We start from the raw sequence: 21,276 nt of genomic DNA, 5'->3' as shown, positions 1-21,276 counted from the left end.
AGTATTAACAAATATTCAGACGTATTGTATGTCCCCATGCAGCGTAGGTTGGGTTGTGGTAAATTGTGTTACCAGTTGGGAGAAGTTTATAATAAGCGACAACATTCTACCAGTCATATTAAGTGAAGGGAACAGCAAATTAGCTGCTTGTTTATGCGCAGGGACAACTTAAGTTAGTTAAGGAAACAAGAACTATGCCAAATAATTTAAACAAATTGATTCTTGCTGAAAAAATGAGCATAGACCAGTTTAAGATGGTTGCTGGTTTTAGCTGGTTTTAGCTGGTGTTAGGCTGGTCTGAGAGTAAAAGCTTTCTCGAAGGTTCGTTTTGCTTTCTTACAATGTTACTGTTACGGCTGCTGCCTTCCGGGTTGTCTTTATTGTGTTAATCTATGTTGTATGTCACATACAATGTTGTTTATCAATGTTTGTCATTGGCTGCCATCTCCTGGTCCGCCCCCTGGGGATTGTGATTGGAGCGCGACGGGCCCGATGCACTCCAATCACAGCGCACAGCCGGCGCGCACCTGCTGGAGATGACTTCAAAGCCTGAGGACAATCATCACTCTGGAGGCTCTGTGATGTGGGACAGACGCCTCTAGCCTCTTGGTGCATTTACTCGTTTGGTTGACGTTCAGTGCTGTTGTGTTATGTGTTATAAAGTTATACTGTTATACTGTTTAGCAGCGTGTTGAACTAGTGTTTCTGTGTTTAGTTAGGTACTGTAGTATGATTGTGTAAATAGGATCCAGGGTAGCTTAGCGTTTAGCGCCTGTCGATTAGCAGCAGCTGTGTTTTTGCATAGCCTTTTCAGTTACATGTACCACGTTTAACGTGAAGTTTTTGTTTCCCTTTTTGTGTACTAATTATTACTCTGTATGATCTGTCAAACTCCCTTTTTGGAGTCCTCCTTTTGTTGATTGTTAGCGATCAGTATTTGGCACTTTGTTTATACCAGGCTGCATGCCTTTATTATGTTGTCACCACTATTTAACTATAATAAATCCTTATAACTATTACCAATTCCAACTGGTGTGTGTTGCACTTCCTCATCCCTAGTGGGGACGTAACAGTTACGTTAATGTTAACTTAACCTTAAGTTTGCTAGGAGGCTATTGTTACTTCCCTTAACAAGAGCTAGCTATCTTAGCTAACAACACTTAGCAGCTAACGTTTTCTGCAGTTTGTTTCCCGTGAAAAATGTGATGTAGTTATTTAAGGGTAAGTTAACTTAACGTTATCTTACAAGTTGAGAGAGTTACGTTTTGTTTAAAATTGTCAATGTAATGCACGTTAGAGCTTTTGTGTTGAACATGAAGTTAGCTAACTGTAGCTCACTACCAAAGGTTGGTTGTTGCTGTGGCAGATCGCTTAATACAAAGAGTTTGCTTCATTGTAAACTTTTCTTACAAATGTGTGTTAATCTACCTGAAATTGTACGGACAGTTTTTTTCTACTCAATGATACAGACCATTATTGAGGAGATGCAAAACATACTGTAAATGATGTCCGACATGTACTTTGAGTAATGTTACTTTGCTGCTAAAAAATGAAACATAATCAGATGAGGACATCACCAAAGTGTGTGAGCCTGTCAGGGGATTTGATCTGTTCTTTGCATGCCATATGTACACACTGCTCTGGTATTCATTAAAAATATAATTGTAAAATGTAAGTCTCCCGCTCTTGTCGTTGTTCAGGCTTTGCATTTGAACTCCTATGACTGGTTGCAGACTTGAAGGGAACGCCTTCCTGACATCCAGGAAAAAGGTGAGATTCTAATCCATTTCAATGCCAAAAGCAAGTTATTGTTTTTAACTTTTTTTAATATGATATTTTGGGGAATTTCAGTTTTATTGGACAGTAGAGATCTACTGGAAACAGTGGAGAGGGAGGAGATGATATGCAGCAAAAGGCCCAGCCGGACGGTTGCTGCTCCGTGTGGAACCTGTTCTCTCAGGTAAAGCACTTTGGTACCCAGTTATTTATGGTATTGAGTTTGAATTTAGCTTTTGGAATGTAATTTCCAACAGTGCATTGTAAAGACTGAAAAAACAGGCTTGGGGCTTAACAGGTTAAAGCTTGACATGATTTGGTCTTTTACTTAAGAGGATGTTTGTCCTCCTCCGGTGTTGTCTTATTTCCTTATCTTTCTTTCATGTGTAACATCTACCAATGGTTGTACATGACATAGACCCATTTATCTGTATAATACCAAAACTGCAGCCCTCAAGTTTTACTCAAGGTCGTATACATCAGTTAAACAAGATTCATCTTTATCAAAACAGGTCACCTTAGATTTATATCAAATAAATGTTTGGACAGGACAAATAATCACACTCAATGCCCTGAGAGACGAGAGGAAGGACAGCTCAGGCCAACTGTACCACTGCACTTTGAAAAATGTGACAGCTTCATTTCCGTCAGTAATGAGGACACGCGCTTTGCTTGGATTATTATTAGGGCATCTGGCCAGTCTTCACCGAAGTACAGAGCAGGATGGAAAATATAGCATATAAAAATAGCCCACTGATTCCAATTCACTTGCATGCAATTCTCAGAAGTTTTTCACAGGTCAGAAAAACAGTAACAGCATACATGACATCACACTAAAGGATGAGGTCATTAATGTCCATGCTGTAACCCTGATTTATAATCCCTCCACTAGAAATGTCATTATCTGCCAATTCCTCTATGATTATTGTATAAGTGCATAAGAGGGGTCTGCATGTGCCTTTGTGTGCGTGCAATCATGCATTCTATACATGTGCACGTGTGAATTGCTGCAGAGCAGTGAGCGTGAGAAATTGGAATGTCTCTCATAAAGGCTTTGTGTGGGTAAAGTTACACAACACCTCTCGTGATCTTACCTAACTATCTACTGGGGAGGATTACACTGGTGGAACTGAGAGTAATATGATGGTGAGTGCACATTCTTTACACTATTAATAAGTAAATAAAGCCTTTTCACGGAATCTGGCGGATTACTTGATTTTCTCTGTATAGGGAACGGTAGTTGAGATCCTTACAGTATGCTCCCAGGGTCCTGACTTCCTGCATAAACTACCATTGTGAGGGATTAGTATGTGCTATCCTTGCTGTTCAAATGTCAAAGCCACTGTCTAAATGTCAAAGACAACTATCCTGCCTGCCAGTAGGGGGATTTAGATATAACATAGGTAAGCTGTAAGCAGTAGATAGGGGAACATGAACATTTGACCGAGTGCAACAAATGATACTCCTGAGAACATCAAAATGTATGAAAGCTCTCCTTAATGTGTCACATTAAGAGGATTTTGAGCTGGGGACATGTGACTCGGGGAACATAGATAAGCTCCTGTTAAGCTAAATGTGGTTGCTGAAGTTTATGTTGATATACACGGTGTACAGTACTATCAGGCTAGCAGCTCTGTTTAGCTGTGTTTGGGCTTAAAGCTAAATGCTAACATCAGTGGGCTAGCATTCTTCAATAAGTATACTAATATGCTGATTTTAAACATAACGACGGATATAATAACTATGGATACCATCTTAATATAGCATGAAAGCATAGTCACATTTAGCAAATTAGCATTAAACCCAGTAGAGCTGATGTTCTTGCAGGTATTAAATCATATAAAACATATGACATTTTGATCTGATGATTTATAACGATTCACATAAGTCTGAAACCACATTTGACCAGATCATGACAAAATGTGTTAAGATATTTAAATAACAAACCAACATGTTAACCTGCTTGTGGTGCTCGACTGAAAGTCAAAGTATACCGTCATTACGATTCATCCACTGGGGAACATGAATACCTTCACAACATTTGATAGCAATCCATTTAATAGCTTTTAGGATGTTTTAGACTTACCATAACAAGGTAAAACCAAAAGTGACAACCTGATATTGTTAACACCTTAAAGTGGAATATGTGCCATCATATTTTACTTGCCCTACTCTTTTAGAAAAGTAATGGCAACTAGTAGGTTGAAGGCTTTTATTGGTCATAAGTACATAGCTACAGTGTAGTTATGACGATGAAAATCTTAGGTCACAGGCTCCTCCAACAGTGCAACACAATAAAAAAGAAAAATTGTAAAAAAGTGAAATGGTGCAATAAGAGTCTATATACAAGTGATTGGAATATATATATATATATATATATTTATATATATACATGATATATTAGATAAAGTTGCAGCCAGATGAATGTTGTGGATGTTGTTTCAACAGTTCAGGTGTTTAACAGTCTTCTTGCCTGTGGATTGAAGCTGTCCCTGAGTCTGGTGGTTGTAGTCCGGATGCTGCGGTACCGCCTGTCAGACGGCAGCAGACAGAACCGTTTGTGGCTGGGGGGGGGATGGGGGTCTTTGTAATCCGGAGGGCTTTCTTCCTGAGCCGCTGGGAGTAGAGGTCCTCCATGGATGGCAGCTCCGTCCTGGTGATGTGCTGTGCAGCTTTCACCACCCTCTGTGAAGCCTTACGGTTGAGGGCGGTGCAGCTGCCGTACCAGGCTGTGATGCAGCCAGTGAGGATGCTCTCTATGGAGCACCTGTAGAAGGTCAGGATCCTCTCTCTGGTGCACCTGAAGAAGGTCAGGATCCTCTCTCTGGTGCACCTGAAGGTCAGGATCCTCTCTATGGAGCACCTGTAGAAGTTGCAGAGTATCCTGCCGTATGCCACTGCAGTTGAGCAAAACCATAGATACCCTATTGATCCTAATTCAAAGCTAATAAGTGTAAACTATAAGGTGTGGAGCTTCTTCTCAATTAGGCCTTGAACATATGTGTCGCTTATCCAAGAGACTTCATCAGTTTACTTTCAATCGGTGTGTTTTTTGAAAGTCCTTGGAAAACACTGAATCGAGTAATAACACCATTGTGTTGTCTGTGTTGGAGTAAGTATTCTGGAATGTGTCAGGAATGTGTCTGGAATGTGTCAGGAATGTGTCTGGAATGTGTCAGGAATGTGTCAGGAATGTGTCAGGAATGTGACGGTGAGAGTATGTGTGGAATCCGAAACCACCTGTTGAAGTTATTCAGCACAGGTGACTCAGATCTCTTCCTGTCTGTTCAGTCTAAAGTCTGCGCTGAGTAAATACACACGTCAGTCTTTAGTTTGCTCTGTATTTATATAGGAACCTGTTCTTCATCTTCATCAAACTAACCCTGAGCTCTGCTAAGCTCAGCAGAGACACTTTGTGTTTCAAAAAAGCTCCTGAAGCAATTCTTATTGGAAAGAGAAGAGCCACGCACTGCCGGAACTCCCTGCATCAGATAAAGGAGAGAATAAAGGAATTTAAATGTGTAATCATTCTCTACTAATCGCTAATGATTTAGCATTAGTAGAGAGCATTTAAAGTTACTTGTCTGTTTTAAACAGTTTCTATATTTTTGTTGAACATGAGCAAAAAAGCTTCTTAACGTTATATTGAGTTTATGATGTGCAATTTTGCCAATTGTTGGTCAAATAAAGTTCAAACAATTGCTTAAAATAATAAATAATTTGGAAATGCATTGATAAGTCCTAATGACTCGGCTAAAACTAGCTAAAATATCAGAAAACAGTTTTAAAAAAGTTCACAAATCAACCAGATGTATTCAAATAGCTTTTATTTTTAAATGTACCCTCTTAACAAACAAATACTTAATTTACTGTCATGACAAAAATCTTCACATTTTAAAAAGCTGGAATCACAAAACATATTTGTCAGGAAAGCGACCAGCTATTTAATCAATTATAAAATGAAGCAAATCTATCTTCTACTTATCGTTGCAGCTCTGATATTCTTGAAATCATTACATATTCAATAAAAATAACTAGGGATGTAACAATATACCGAATATCGCGGTAAATAAACGTCCCAATACCGTCGTGAGACTGACAAAATCTACCGCGATTTTCTTTTTTAAACTTTTTTTTTTTTGAAACCTTTATTTAACCAGGTGGTCCCATTGAGAGAGAGACCTGTCCAACATGGCAGCAAGTAGGTTACAACATGAACATAAAACAACAGAACACAAAAGGACATCGTATTTACAGGGCTACATGTACACACCTAGAGACATTGACAAGTAGCTAGTAGCTACCAACAGTATATATATATCTCTGTCAATAAGCCTCACCTTCTTGGCAAACACTGTATTGTTTTTGAAGTGGTGGAGAGACAATGCACAGTTTGACCCACTGCTATCACCCATGGCCAAAGCATATCTCTCCGTCCCACTGAGGTGGCGTTAGACTTTTTCGCTGTCCGTCATTTTGACAGACAGGATCGTAAAATATCCGTCATAATCCCTTATTTCCCGTCGGGTCTGAACAGAGAGAGAGAGCACGCTCGTGAACTGTCAACGGGGGGGTGGGCGGTGTTATCCCGTGGGTGCATGCACCTCGCGGGAGCGCGCACAGCGTAAAGCAAAACCTCCCAGACATGTGTTGATCTGTAGGCAAAGTACGGTTTGGAAACCATATCATTTCCTTTTGGAGGGCATGCATACCACGGCATAACACCAGAGCCTCGCTGCGGGGAGACGCTGGCGCTGTTCCAAATTTGTTCCAATCTGTCAAAATGACAGACTGCTTTCAGATTTTTCGGTTAACGCGACCACTGCTGATATTATCATCGTACCGTGAGTTTTGGTATCGTTACATCCCTAAAAATGTATGATGATGCATATCAGTACTGCAAACGAGGGATCAATTTTCCCAGTTGACTCGGCGCTGCAGGCTTTCATGTGTTTTACATAACACTTCTGATTGTTATGCACGCTTCTTCTTCAGCCTTTAATTTGATGGATGTACCCACACTCCCAGCCAACAGGAAGTGCAACGAGAAGACAAAGCTGCCAAAAAGTAGATGTTAGAACTTGCAATGTTCCGCTTGAGATGAAAGTCAAACAAAGAAGTGCTGCGTCAGTGTGCAGAGCCTTTGAATCCAGATGTCACAGTTTCATGTCCACTGGGCATTAGATGACATCACTGCCGTTCAGAGCAGGAGGATTACAGCGGCCTGCAGCCGGAGCGTCATATTAATGAGCCTGTTCACCATGATGTCAGAGAAGGAGCAGGGAGCAGGTGCAGGCCTGCAGTGTCAAGTGCTGCATGTCTCCCCAAGGACATGACTGGAACATTTACATAATCTCTGTGTGTGTGTGTGTGTGTGTGTGTGTGTGTGTGTGTGTGTGTGTGTGTGTGTGTGTGTGTGTGTGTGTGTGTGTGTGTGTGTGTGTGTGTGTGTGTGTGTGTGTGTGTGTGTGTGTGTGTGTGTGTGTGTGTGTGTGTGTGTGTGTGTGTGTGTGTGTGTGTGTGTGTGTGTGTGGCCTAGCATTACTATCCTTGTGGGGACCTACATCTGTTTACACAGTCACTCGCTTCCCTTATGGGGACATAATGGAGGTCCCCATGAGGGAAATCATTAATTTTAGGGTGAATGCTTGGTTAGGGTTACTCCTAGATTCCACTTTTTGTTGATTTAGGCATATTTCCTGCAAAGGCTACTTTGTGCAGACAAAGTTAATAATAATTGTAATATTCCAGTTATAAACGACATGAATCCAAGGTGTGTTGCAGTATTTTAGTGGTAAAAAAATGCATTCATCATCATAATTATTCTATATATATAATTGACACAGTGCCTGTAAACCGGAGGAGAACGCTGGCATTTCTCCTCCTACTTGAAAGACTACCGAGGGATAGGGTCTGCAAAATTAGTTTATTTGGGGGATGGGCTGGATGCTCTGACCGGTCCACTTCCTGCCTGGCGCCTCTGCAACGCCTCGCGTCGAAAAATAGACTTCAATCCTATTTTGAGCAGAGCCCAGCGCCGAGCTGCTTCTGGGACACTTCTGACCCCCAGTTTCCACCGGGTCCGTCTGCGCCGCGGCGGTCGTAAGGATGTCAATGGGTGCTATTCCACCACACGCGCCGCGTTACGGCTCAGGCGCGTCCCAGAAGCGGCGCGTCCCAGAAGCGGCTCGGCGCAGCGCTTCTCTAAAATCGGGATGAACCCTATTTTTGCCGCGGCGCAGCCATAAGGTCGGGCAGCCCCCCCTCACAGGAAGTGGAAAGGTGAGCTTCCGGGCCAGGCCCATCCCCCACACATACTAATTTAGCAGACCCCCCTCCTTCATCACAACACCTCCACTACGATACGCACAATGGACGACGAGGTTTTCATCATGGAAGTGGACTATTACAATTATTATTAACTGTCTGTAGACTACAACACAACAAAATAGGAAATTTATAACAACAATAAACACAATTTAAACAGACACAAAAATAAAACATTTAACTACATAGCCTACTTACTTTCTTGTAGAAGTACAAATGTCCAGGATGCCCGAATCAATAACAAAACTGCGAGCCTGCACGCACGACGCTACGCTTCTGAAACGCGTCCGGTGGGTTATGGCGCGAGAGGAGGTCGGACCAAAGAGAGTGGCTGCGGTCCTTGCGGATGCCGCGGCGTGGCCGTAACGTGGCCGTAACGTGGCCGTAACAAGACGCAGACGGACCCGGTGGAATCTAGGGGTTAGTGTTAGGCATGTGTTGGTTATGGTTAAGGTTAGAAAGAATAAGTCTCCAGGAAATGCATGTAAGTCAATGTAATGTCCCCTGCAGTGATGCATACATGGTGTGTGTGTGTGTGTGTGTGTGTGTGTGTGTGTGTGTGTGTGTGTGTGTGTGTGTGTGTGTGTGTGTGTGTGTGTGTGTGTGTGTGTGTGTGTGTGTGTGTGTGTGTGTGTGTGTGTGTGTGTGTGTGTGTGTGTGTGTGTGTGTGTGTGTGTGTGTGTGTGTGTGTGTGTGTGTGTGTGTGTGTGTGTGTGTGTGTGTGTGTGTGTGTGTGTGTGTGTGTGTGTGTGTGTGTGTGTGTGTGTGTGTGTGTGTGTAACAATGTGTGATCTTTCTCTACAGGATTTACGGTTTGCCTTTGTTTTATGTCTTTGTAAGTGAGCATCCATGGCCTATAACTATTTAATATTGCAGAAAACATCATAATAAAAAATACATCACAAAACAAACATCATAAAAGCTAATGTACCGCTGCAACAAACAGTAAAGCTCTTTTTTTACTGAACAAAAAACACAGTAACACCAACTTCAATCTGTCTTTTTTACTCGAGTTGTAAAGGTTTAAACTTCTCAAACTTTGTTCAGTAGTGTTCCCCCTTTGAAACATTTTCTCAGCCAATTACCCCCTGACCGACCCGAGCATTTTTGATAGAAAAAGCCTATATAAATAATTACAATATAACGATGTTCCATCAGTGTGTGTTTTAACTCCTTCATGCATGAATTACAACAAACTAAGGATATTTGTAATGTTTATGCTTGAGAACCAATTTTAAAACAGATTTTTAAGTATGTTTATCAAACCAATAACCAAAATGATATATAATGCAAAAACTATAAAATAAAATACACAAATATTATAATATGATCCACTGTGGTGCCTGATGTCCAACTATACCATCCAAAACCCCAGTGTTTAGAGTATAGGTTAGGTCCTGATAATTTATTCCGGTAAATTACTCTGACCTTACTAATTGACCGAAGTTACTGAGTCAATGTAAGTTTACTGGTTGGCTCAGATCCACCAAACGTCAGCAAGATCTCACCTCTATTAACTCCCCGAAGAACCAGGTTCAATTAACTGCTGTTTCTATTCAGACAACTCTTTTAATCTGTTTAAGGGATCCCGAAGGATTTTGGTATCAGTGAATGAGGTGTGTTCCTACCTAAGCGTGTGTGTGGCAGGGTGCAGTCTTACCTTTGAAGCAGGAGAGGAGAGCACAGATTTTCTTTTTAGTTGTCCCAATCCAAAAGGTGAGATCAGTTTATTTGAAGAAAAATAGGTCCAAACTAATACAGAGTCTTTACCTTTTAACACATTATAATCATACTAAACATATCATGCTGGGGTTATATTTTTTATCTAAAACCTTAATTCATATTCATTTTATTCCTGTACGTTTCTAATAACGCCTTCCAGGTCGATCTAAATAGTCTTATTCATTTGATTCCTGTACGTTCTTAATAACGCCTTCTAGGTATATCTAAATAGTCATAAGATTCCCGTACGTCCGAAGAACGTCTTCCAGGTAGATCTAAATAGTGTTATTTCTTTTATTCCTGTACGTTATAACAACGTCTTCCAGGTATATCTTAATAGTGTTATTTCTTTTATTCCTGTACATTCTAACAACGTCTTCCAGGTATACCTTACCGAGAGCCATCTAACCCAGCCCTGAGGGCCAGAGATTACAGGGAGAGAGTATACCAGGGGTTTCCCCCTCTCTCCCCCTCGAAATCCAAAAAGCCAGTCTTTTTATGCTCAAAAAACCGGATAGAAAACCCACAAACACCTCCTCTATACCCAACTAACATCTTCTATTGGCTCTGGCATAAGACACACCTTCCCAAGTTTGTGTAAAACAAAACATGACTAGACATATTCTATGACTATGACATAACCGCCTTTTTGAGGCCTCAATGTGTTTCTCCTTAAGTCCGGAGCCCCCCTCCCTGCTGTGAGAGGAGAGGAAAGAAACTGCCTACTCTCTTATCAGAGAGCAGGGCATAAATCATTATAAGTTTTACAGTCAACTTAACAAACCACTTTGTTTTGTTTATGCTGTAAATATAGAAAAACCTAAAATATGAAGCATTTTTATTGTGGGTTATACAAGAATATAATTGATTATATTTGATTACAACTAACTTTCGTTTTAAGTATTCAACATACTATGAAGCTCTCAACACCCTCTTTTTAAAATGCAAAGTTATCAAACAGCAACAACTAAAATTGTAAGCATACATACATATTCAAAAACCATCAAGAAGCATTCTCACTATGGGTTCATACAAGAATATGATTGATCATATATGATTTATAATTAACTTTCATTTTAAGTATTCACTTGATGAAGCTCTCAACACCCTGCATATGCAAGAAAACAGCATTCAATTAGCATTCTCTAATGTAGTGACCACAATGCATGAAAGGGTTAAAAAACACTTTGTAACTAAAATGTGCAATTATAAACAAACTATGTAATAACACTGCAATGACACTATTTAGGAGTTTTAGGTCCTCAGCGATTCTGTACGGCTTTTTGGCTTAAGCGATAAGCAGTGACACCGCATACGATGCCTCCAGTGCTTTGGCTGATGCTGTGGAGGCTTTTCGCATCATCTCTTGCGAGGATCTGTACTAGGGATGGGTATCGTTTGAAATGTATCGATTCCGATTCCCGTTCTTATCGATTCCGGTTCTTATCGATTCCCCGTTTCGATTCCAAAATTGTAAAAGAAAGGTCAAACGTTTATATAACAAAAATATCTTTATTCTTTTAAGCTTTAACTGACATTTTTACAAATAATATATACAATAGCTATGCTTTATTTTAACTGAGCTATGCCTGTGGCAAGCTATTAACAGGCATTACACTGTGCCTTGTCTTTTTCTTTTTTAGTGTAGTGGAGCCTCACTTCAGAGCGTTTACCTCGACCCATCTTTGGTGTTATGAAGTGACTGAGCTCGTGAACTGTCTACGGGAGGGCGGGGGGAGCCTCGCTGCGGGGCAACTGTGGACCTCTGTCGCCTGTCAGCGCAACTTACATGATGCCGTTATTAAGGGCGGTGCCGGCCGTCAACGGCCCGCTGACGACCGGCCAATCATTCAATCATTTTGAATGATTTTAATAGTTTGTTTTACTTCGCATATTGACTGGCTAATGTGCCATTTTATTTGTGTTTTACAGCTGTATTTGTCTGCCTATCATGTCTGTGTTTTATATGTTGTAACTTTTTACATGCTGCCCTTCTTGGCCAGGTCACTCTTGGAAAAGAGATTTTAATCTCAATGAGTTTTTTACCTGGTTAAATAAAGGATATATGGCCGTTCTGTGATTCTCCAGGTCCGCCCTGTATTCCACCGGACCTGGTGGAATACAGGGTCTACCGCGTTTAGGAACCGTTAAGCAGAACCAAAATTGTGTATTTTGTATGGGTACCCAGTACCCGGCATTTTCTTATCGGTTCTCATCTGGAGTGTGTGCTGGTTTCATCGAGCTGTTGGCTAGTTTCTCCCCACAGAAAAAACACAATTGCACCTAATGCCTGGGGCGGGTTGCCGTTTGTTGACGTGAATCCCATCAAAGCATACGCCTCCTGATATTGACTCCGTTGTCCACGTTCCCTGCTGTAGTGCTGATACGTTTTAACCACGATTCCATTTCAATGTCTATTTGTTATAATCTAATATTGCAACTGGCTTCCCGCTCAGCGTGGTTCCGGGCTAGAGCCTGATTTAGCTCTGGTTCTTCTTGTTTCCACCGCAGCGGCACAGGCTCTAGGTACCGAAAACCGGTTCTTAGCTGGCCCCACTCGACTGCCCGGCAAGTACCAGTACTTCACGCTTACCTCGGAGGGGGGCGAGATTAACCTGAGCAATACCAGTTAATGGTAAATACAAGTTGTAACAAGCAGTAGCGCTGAGCAAAGTGACTAGAACGTGACCACACACTTGTAAAAACAGAGAAGAACCAGTGAAGCACCAGAAAAGCACAAGAACAGATCTTGAACCCTTGATGGTTCTAGGAATATTTTATAGAAAATTGCTCTTCTTAAAGCCATCGGACTCAAATCAGACAACATTAGAACATAATTGTAGCTTTCATATTGGCGTAAAATACTTTGAAAATTCTATATTTTGTTAGTCATTTAACTGTTCAAACAATCACCATCGCTAGTAAAAGTAAGTAACACATGAAAACGAGCACCAGACTGATTGGCAGGATAAGGCAGAACAACAAAGTTGACTGGCAATGTCATGTGTTTTTGACAGGTTGTCCCATGTTTACAATACTTTCATTAACACCCTTCTGTTGGTGATAAAAAGGAAAATATATTTGCCATTTAACATTGTGTGTGGTGTTTTCAGGTCATATGACGACCTCATAAATGTTGCTTCAGGTAATGTCACATAACAGTCTTAAGTCTTTAAAGGAATTCAGTAGATGTGTGAAGCCAACAGGACAGAGTTTTGACTTAAAGGTCCCCTATTATACTGTTTTTCCTCAATATATTATAGATCTCAGAGATTTACAAATCATGTCTCTGAAGTGTTTGGCTCGAAACACCAAACAGATAATAGCAGCATCCCATAATCCCCTCTATTTCAGCCCTGTTTCAAAAGTGTTGATTCTCTGTCTGTTACCTTGGTTGCTGATTGGCTAATGGTTACACAAGCCTTTGTGACATCATAAAGTCGCCAAAATCTAATCAGCTCATTTTCAGACAGGTTTTTATACAAATGGATCAGGACAAAAAGAGAGAGAATCTTTCTTCCTTAAACTTTCAGAATCTCTTAACGCAAAGGGGACACATGTTTACGTATAAAAGACATGAAAAAAATGGATTTTGCATAATAGGGGACCTTTAAATAACCTACTTTTGAAGTGTAAATGCAATAGGCAGAAGTAGATGTCTAACGTTAGGCTATTAATAAGCAACATGATGGACGCATGGCTGTGCATTACCACTGCTAAGCTAAAGGTGGCTAATGTTCGGTGTGAAGACGTTTAGTTATATAATTTAGTCATTAGCAACCAACGTTTGCACATAGACGATTCAGTAATCCAAAAGTGGGGTATTTACTGACGTATTTTGTCATAGCACAAAGCGTTAAAACCTTATCTTAAGCATCGAACCAAAAGAATGTTGACTTCGAGACAAGCGAATCGAAGTGCCAAAATGCAAATTCATACCTTGGTTTAGCACCAATTTCTTTACCATTCTATGGCGACACAAAGTAAATAGGCCGATATACTAATCGTCTATTTACTGTACTGCATACTGCTGCATCGGCTCTCCTTGTAACGGCTTAAACAAGTTTCTATCCAACATTATATTTCCTTTGTGTAATAATGTTAATAAAACAGTGTGTATGTTTTTGCACTATCCCCTGAGCTGCAAGTGTCCCTGCTGAGGGAGCAACAAAGGATTGTCTTATCCTCATCAATAAGACTTAGGCTGTGTGTAAATAGAAACTGACAGTGCTGTGACAACAATCCCTTTGAGCCACAAGTAAAGAACTCCTTCATTATTAACAAGGGGAAAACTGCTCAGCGGCCCAACGTGACACCGGCTGGATCCATGACCCTGTTCCTTCCCACGTACACACACTCTCAGTATGTCTCCTGAGCACACGTGAAACCACACGGCTGGTCTCATGCCGCGTGCATGTGCAGTCACATTACTGACCCAGGGTCGGCATGACAGAGGAGTTTCACATTCTTGCTGCTAACAAGGCTGCAGCAAGGGCCTTTTTGTTTGTCATCTGTCATCATGTCAATCCTGTGACGGGATGTAAAGGCCTCCCGGGTAAATCCATCGACGCCAAATACATACCGCTCGTTTCAAAATGCACAACACGGGTTCAGAGGGGGGGGAGCTCTTTCTGGGAATGTTCTGTGGGTTTCCAAGTTATCGTGGTTTTCCAGGGAAACGATGTCGTGAAAAGTCAGAGTGCTTGATGTAGGATGAACAAACAAACCCATGTAAACCAGCCACGGTATGCAAAGCATCTTCAGGGGGAAATGGAACATGACTCACTCTGGATTCTCAGCAACAGGAACGCGAGGGAGCTGACTGGCAGGAAGCATTTGAATATTCAAACATGCAGCACGGTGTGGTTCAGGTATCTGCTGATCACGTAACACTGACCTACTTTACACTTTTGTCTTGGACACAACTCTGCTTTCACCTATTTCAACTTTAACCTTATTGTCCCTAATAAGCAAACTTTAACATAAGGTACTTAAATCATCATAAAATACAAAAACAAATATGAAATCGCTTTACAGAATTGTGCACATGAAAGTGCAAAAGTTAGAAAACGAAATGCACAATTGAGGTGCTTTATTTAAATGGAAAACTGTTTAGGCAATAACCTTTATAAGACGCATTCTGCTACAAATATAAATTACTAGAAATACTATTGTATCTCTTATTTATTTAGTGATGACATGATAATAACATGTTAAAAACGGAACAATTGTGGACCCAGCATAAATATTTTTTACATAAAATTAGGATCAAGTTACATTACTCAAAAGCCTACAAAGAAAACCCAATAAAAAATGTTTGCAGACAAACAAAACTGATAATAGATATGCATGAACACAACAAAAATATAACCCAAAAAAACCAATAATGATATTGAAGGAACTTTTTTTTAACGAACCATTAAATGTTCAATGTCAGAATTCTGACACAATAGTGGGCCGGTTTCAACGGATCAAGAAGAGAATCCATTTTGTGTCTTTGTTTTAGCAGAGGGATTTCCTACTTTGCGAGAAGATCAAGAGTTTTAGAGCCCAAACTGTCTTTCCGGATTAATTGTTCATGTTAATCTGATTTATTACATGTTGGGGAACCAAAGGCTGCAAGTGTTGCTCCTAAGGGATGAAACCGGCTCCTAACTGCTACGAACAGGTCATATTGGGTTGATCATTGTGTTTTTGATCACCACGGTACCTGCAGTTTAGTTCTCTTTGTGCTTTGAGTTGTCTCATGTTTCTCTGAAAAACCTGAATATCAAAGTCCTGACTGCCCGCCCGTTTTTTGTAGCTGACAAAAGCTGTTTGATCAGCATTTAACCTGATATCATCCACCTGCTTCAATCCTTTTACACAATGTGCACACAGTACTGCGTGAAGCTCTGTATTTTATATCTGACATTTAAGAGTTAAACTAACATTCAGTGATCAGGTGTGTTAACAAAACTGAGTGTTACCCCTGCTGAAAAAACTAGCATAGACCAGCTTAAGATGGTTGCTGGTTTTAGGCTGGATTAGTTGGTTTACCAGCTATAGACCAGCATGGATGTCATGCTGGTCTATGCTGGTTTTACCTGCTAGTTAAGCTGGTCTATGCTGGTTTTACCTGGTAGTTAAGCTGGTCTATGCTGGTTTTACCTGCTAGTTAAACTGGTCTATGCTGGTTTTACCTGCTAGTTAAGCTGTTCTATGCTGGTTTTAGCTGCTAGTTAAGCTGTTCTATGCTGGTTTTACCTGCTAGTTAAGCTGGTCTATGCTGGTTTTACCTGCTAGTTAAGCTGGTCTATGCTGGTTTTAGCTGGTAGTTAAGCTGGTCTATGCTGGTTTTACCTGCTAGTTAAGCTGGTCTATGCTGGTGAAGCTGGTATTTATGCTGGTCTACCAGCAGTCTTGCTGGCGAAACTGAAACAGACGCAGACAGACAGAGGGGGCGGGACACGGGGTAGCGGCGAGCCGGCAGTGGTTGAAACAAAGCGGTATGATTTGATCTGTTCTTTGCATGTCGTACAGGGCCTATGTACACACTGCTCTGGTATGAATTAAAAATATAATTGTAAAATGTAAGTCTCCCGCTCTTGTCGTTGTTCAGGCTTTGCATTTGAACTCCTATGACTGGTTGCAGACTTGAAGGGAACGCCTTCCTGACATCCAGGAAAAAGGTGAGATTCTAATCCATTTCAATGCCAAAAGCAAGTTATTGTTTTTAACTTTTTTTAATATGATTTTTTTTGGGGAATTTCAGTTGTATTGGACAGTAGAGATCTACTGGAAACAGTGGAGAGGGAGGAGATGATATGCAGCAAAAGGCCCAGCCGGACGGTTGCTGCTCCGTGTGGAACGTGTTCTCTCAGGTAAAGCACTTTGGTACCCAGTTATTTATGGTATTGAGTTTGAATTTAGCTTTTGGAATGTAATTTCCAACAGTGCATTGTAAAGACTGAAAAAACAGGCTCGGGGCTTAACAGGTTAAAGCTTGACATGATTTGGTCTTTTACTTAAGAGGATGTTTGTCCTCCTGTCTTCTCTTATTTCCTTGTCTTTCTTTCAGGTGTAACATCTACCAATGGTTGTACATGACAGAGACCTCCTCCACCTCTTTGCTGTCCTACTAGTCAACCCTTCTGATCAGGTCCTTTCCTACATAGTGGTAAGTTGTTTTACAGTTCAGTGTACGTTAATTTAGCAACTTAATGCTTTACTGCTGTTGAATAAACCCTATATATATATATATATACACATCCATCAGCAATCAATAAAACAAATCATCCAACACAAAATAGAAGAAATCTGGACCTATTCTATTTCTTTTTATTCAACAGCATGTATTGTGACTGCTAATTGACGTCATCAAGAGCCATTGAGGCTGCGGCCCCACGAGGACGAATTCGGTCGTTTGCGTTACTGTTTAGTGTCATATAGACCGTTCGGCCACACGAGGACGACCGAATACGGCACTAAACGACTGAGGAAACGACAACGGGTCCCAAGGTGGATAGAAATGCATACGCCACTCTCTGGGGGGTCAAACAGCTCCGTGTGTACGCCCTATACGACCATTGTCTGATCACTGATAGTGATTGCGCAATAGCCCCGCCTCTCCCCACCTCTTCTGCTCACCTCCGCTTACCCCGCGCCAGTGCTGAAGTGTTTCGCCACCAACAACAACAACAATGGCGGATCGCAGAGTTGCTATCGTGCTCCGGACGCTATTGACCATGCTACAGTTGTTTGTGCAACATCTACAGCAATAATGACGAGGCAATAGCCCCGCCTCTCCCCACCTCTGCTGCTCACCGCCGCGTCAAAGTAAACTGCACCCTGAATTCAGATTATTTATCTTTCTCTCGCGAGTGAAGTCTAATCTGACAGGACGGAGACACACAGCTCTGCTCACCTGCAGCTCCTCCCGCTGCAGCAAAACACACACTTCAAGTCAGATCATCCCCCTTAGCTATTTTAATTACCTCTCAAACTCCCTAAACTAGTTATAAATATGTTTATTTTTACAGTCGGCCGGGTCACTCGTTACTGGATGAGCTGCTGCATGAGACAGACACTGGCGCTGTCCGAAGAGAGGGAGGAAAAAGAGAGGCTCCGTGTATTTTATCATTATATTATATAGAGTCGTTATTCATTTGTTTTAAAGCTCAATAAATAACAAAGAAGACCTTTGACCGGCACTTTTATAATTGTGTCCGGAAGATTTCAACTTTAATACACGCTGACTGGCGGAAAACTCTGCCCGGTTCCCTCGGCCCCCACCGCGGAGAATAAACAGAAGGGCAACCATGACAACCTTCTTCTTCGCTGCTTTTGTGGAGGAAGTTACAGCGCCACCTACAGGCTCCTGCATATGTACTGCAGCTTCTCCAGCGGTTGGAGCTAAACGGAGCGGTCTCGTGTGGGCAGACACTATCCGGATAATTATTGCGTGTGGACGGAAGCCGTTTGCGATTGCGTTTGCGTTAATCCAATGCGTTTAGCCGTTTTCGTCCTCGTGGGGCCGCAGCCTGAGTCTACCTTTTGTAGTCGGCCTCTCAGAATGTTTATCATTTCTTTGTCTCTTAACATTCCTATAATTTGTTTTTTTATTGTTGATATTGTTTTGTTCTTTATTTTTGTTGTGAGAATCACTTTGCAATTGTGTAAGTGCTATATAAATAGTTATACTAATATTATTGTTGTTACCATCATTACTATTATTAATAATGTTTTCTTTGTTTTCTTTATTCATCGCTGCAGAAAGGATCATGCCCGCCCACATCACGCACCTGATCAGGAGCTTGTGAGTCTTCAGGCAGAAAAGACGAGAACACCTGTTCAAAGTTCCAGTTCCCTGTACATGGAACCATGCCTGTCCTCTGTTCCACGGTCCGTTCTGGACCCCATGACTCGGACACTAGTTCTACCAAGGCTTATTGGAGGTAAGAGTGATAGGAGAGGAGTGGAGTTATCTTTGTATTTAGGCTGCAAGTCGACAAGAATAGATTACAAATCGCTTAAAAACAAAACAAGAGGCACCATGTGTTACGCAGGTGTGGCGCTGATATAGTCTATATAATATGCGGTTGAACTTTAAAATTAAATTATTTCCGGTGCAGAGACAAACACTCGAGGTGGATGTAGAAAGTACATACTGGTGTTAATAAAATATAGCATATATCCCTCAATTTATCGACAATACATACTTCCGGGTGTAAAGTAATATATCTATCATGTAGATCCTTCACCTCCACTGGAGGTAGATTCTGAAAGTCAAATATACACTTCTCACTAGAAACATAATCATAAAGTATTATTATGGCCAAACTATCCTACAATTTAGGATTTTCCACTGAAAAAAGTGTTGGATTCAATATTCAAAGGTGTTATCATCATATGCTCAGCAGCTAGTGTAGAAATGTCAATGAAATTCTTTTGACCTGAGCTCCTCCAACAATGCAACATATATAATAAAATACAAAATAAAAAGTAGTGCAAAAAGTTTATTTACATGTAATTTAATAGAAAATGAAATTAAATAATGTAAATTAAGAAAAAAATTAAATATGTTGTATTGCGTGGATAATAGACCCAATCACAGTGAATGTTCAAAACTACATTTGATACATTTTTCTTTTTCATATCACAGTGCACATGTTTAAGTAATCATAACACAACGCTAAAAGTTAATCTGTTTTTTCTTTCTCTTTTTAAGAGTGCTTCAGAGGATGGCTGAATTCACAAAACGTGGAGAAGACCGAGAAGGAGAAGTTGGCCGGTTACTACATTTCACAAAAGATACAGGACCTTGTGAAAAGCGGAAAGAAACAGTTGTAGAAAAATATGAAGTAATGGGTGTTTTGAAAATGTTTTCAAATTTGTGTTAATGTTCATTGTGTGTTATAAATTATTTTACTGCTTCTAATCATTTGATTTATGAGTATTTATTTACAGACAATACATTCTATACATTCTGGTACCTTTCTGGTAAGGTAGGTGCTCTGATCTGAAATGATAGATGTCCATTGAGCTACTGCAATTGGGTGAGAGTGTTTCATCATCATATATGACCAGCTTGACGATCAAGTAATCCCAGCTAAAGTTCTACTCAAGATCATACCAGTCTGACTAGCTAATGGTGACCAGCTATAACACTGTGACCACCAGCTTTTACCAGCTATCCTGACCAGCCAATGGTGACCAGCTAGACCACTGTGACCACCAGCTTTTACCAGCTAAACCAGCTGAAGTGTCCAAAACCCCTCTAAACCAGCAAACTAATGCAGCCAGACCAGCCTTGTTGGTCTAAGGTGTATTTTTCAGCAGGGACGCCAGAACAATGAAAAATGAGGACAGACCAGAAACACTGGATGAATTCAACCAGGGAGCAAGAGGTATCATTCACTGACTCATATATAGTTACAACTTTATTATTTAGTTCATTCTGATGGATCATTTTATGAGAAGCTACTTTCAATGCTTTATAAACTGTTGGGTAGTTTGGTGTTATGGGCTGCAGTCGAATAGTCCAAAAATCAGCTCCTAAGTTCTAACCCTATCTCCTATTCCTTGACCTCTGAGTGAAAGGTCACGGGGTTAAGGGATAGTGGACAGGAGAATTCAAAAGGATTTAGGAGAAGAGACTTGTGTACTTTAGAGAATCCGATTGCACTTTCACTATCCGACGTGTTTATGATGCGCCAGCGGACGTCATGACTGTGCGTCTGCTGCTGTGGGGAAACCATGGAAACCACAGTTTTCTATACAGCGGACTACAACATGGATGTTTAATAAGAACGACGGACTCATCTAGAGACTCTGCACCGTGCTCTGATGCTGCTGCTTTGCTTTATGAACGTGGACAACAGAGAAACATATTCTTCATGACCAAAGTTGGAATTGAAATAAAAAAGGAAAGTGAAACTTATGCTCGTCACCCTCTCCCTCCGGTTCACATTAATACCAATGATCCCAATACGTATGATTGTATGAACTAAAGATCTTAAAATCAATACAGATGTATTTATTATAAACGTTAGTCCTTAACATCTATCACTGTGTATATCACCATTCAAACATCTTTCAAAAGTTGAACAAACCCCACACAGCTCAGTAAAGACTGTGAAATGTTGACTTTATTTGATCATTTCAGTAAAAACTAACGTTCATATTTCTCTTTTTGATTATAATACTGATGAACGTTCAAAACAAAGCACTTTGGCAACTTACCACATACGTTTTAAAAAGCTTAATAAGCACCGTAACTTTCATGATATCATTTCTCCGTCATAATCGTTTGTTTCCGTGAACGGCCGACTGTTGTGTGACGGCAAATGCTGTGGCCGCAAGGCATTGTGGGGCAGTATTTTCTCCTCTCCTTTCGTCAAGGGAGGTTCCTAAGCTAAAAGAGGTTATAAAGGAAGTTTGAAACCTCCTTTCCTATCATCTGCAGGGGTT

General features: G+C 40.8%; 1 long non-coding RNA gene across 1 annotated transcript; it reads left to right on the top strand.

The window, feature by feature from the left end:
- The first annotated feature begins 2,843 nt into the window (after positions 1-2,843).
- On the top strand, positions 2,844-19,667 carry LOC117454794 (uncharacterized). The gene is made up of 6 exons (XR_004553030.2): positions 2,844-2,922; positions 16,427-16,496; positions 16,580-16,688; positions 16,886-16,984; positions 18,580-18,761; positions 19,535-19,667. It is a non-coding gene; the product is annotated as an uncharacterized lncRNA (long non-coding RNA).
- The last annotated feature ends 1,609 nt before the right edge of the window (positions 19,668-21,276 follow it).

The sequence above is a fragment of the Pseudochaenichthys georgianus genome, chromosome 11 (assembly GCF_902827115.2).
Source record: "Pseudochaenichthys georgianus chromosome 11, fPseGeo1.2, whole genome shotgun sequence".
Classification (NCBI taxonomy): domain Eukaryota; kingdom Metazoa; phylum Chordata; class Actinopteri; order Perciformes; family Channichthyidae; genus Pseudochaenichthys; species Pseudochaenichthys georgianus.
Note: the sequence above shows the minus strand (reverse complement) of the source record. Positions and strands in the feature narration are given on the sequence as shown.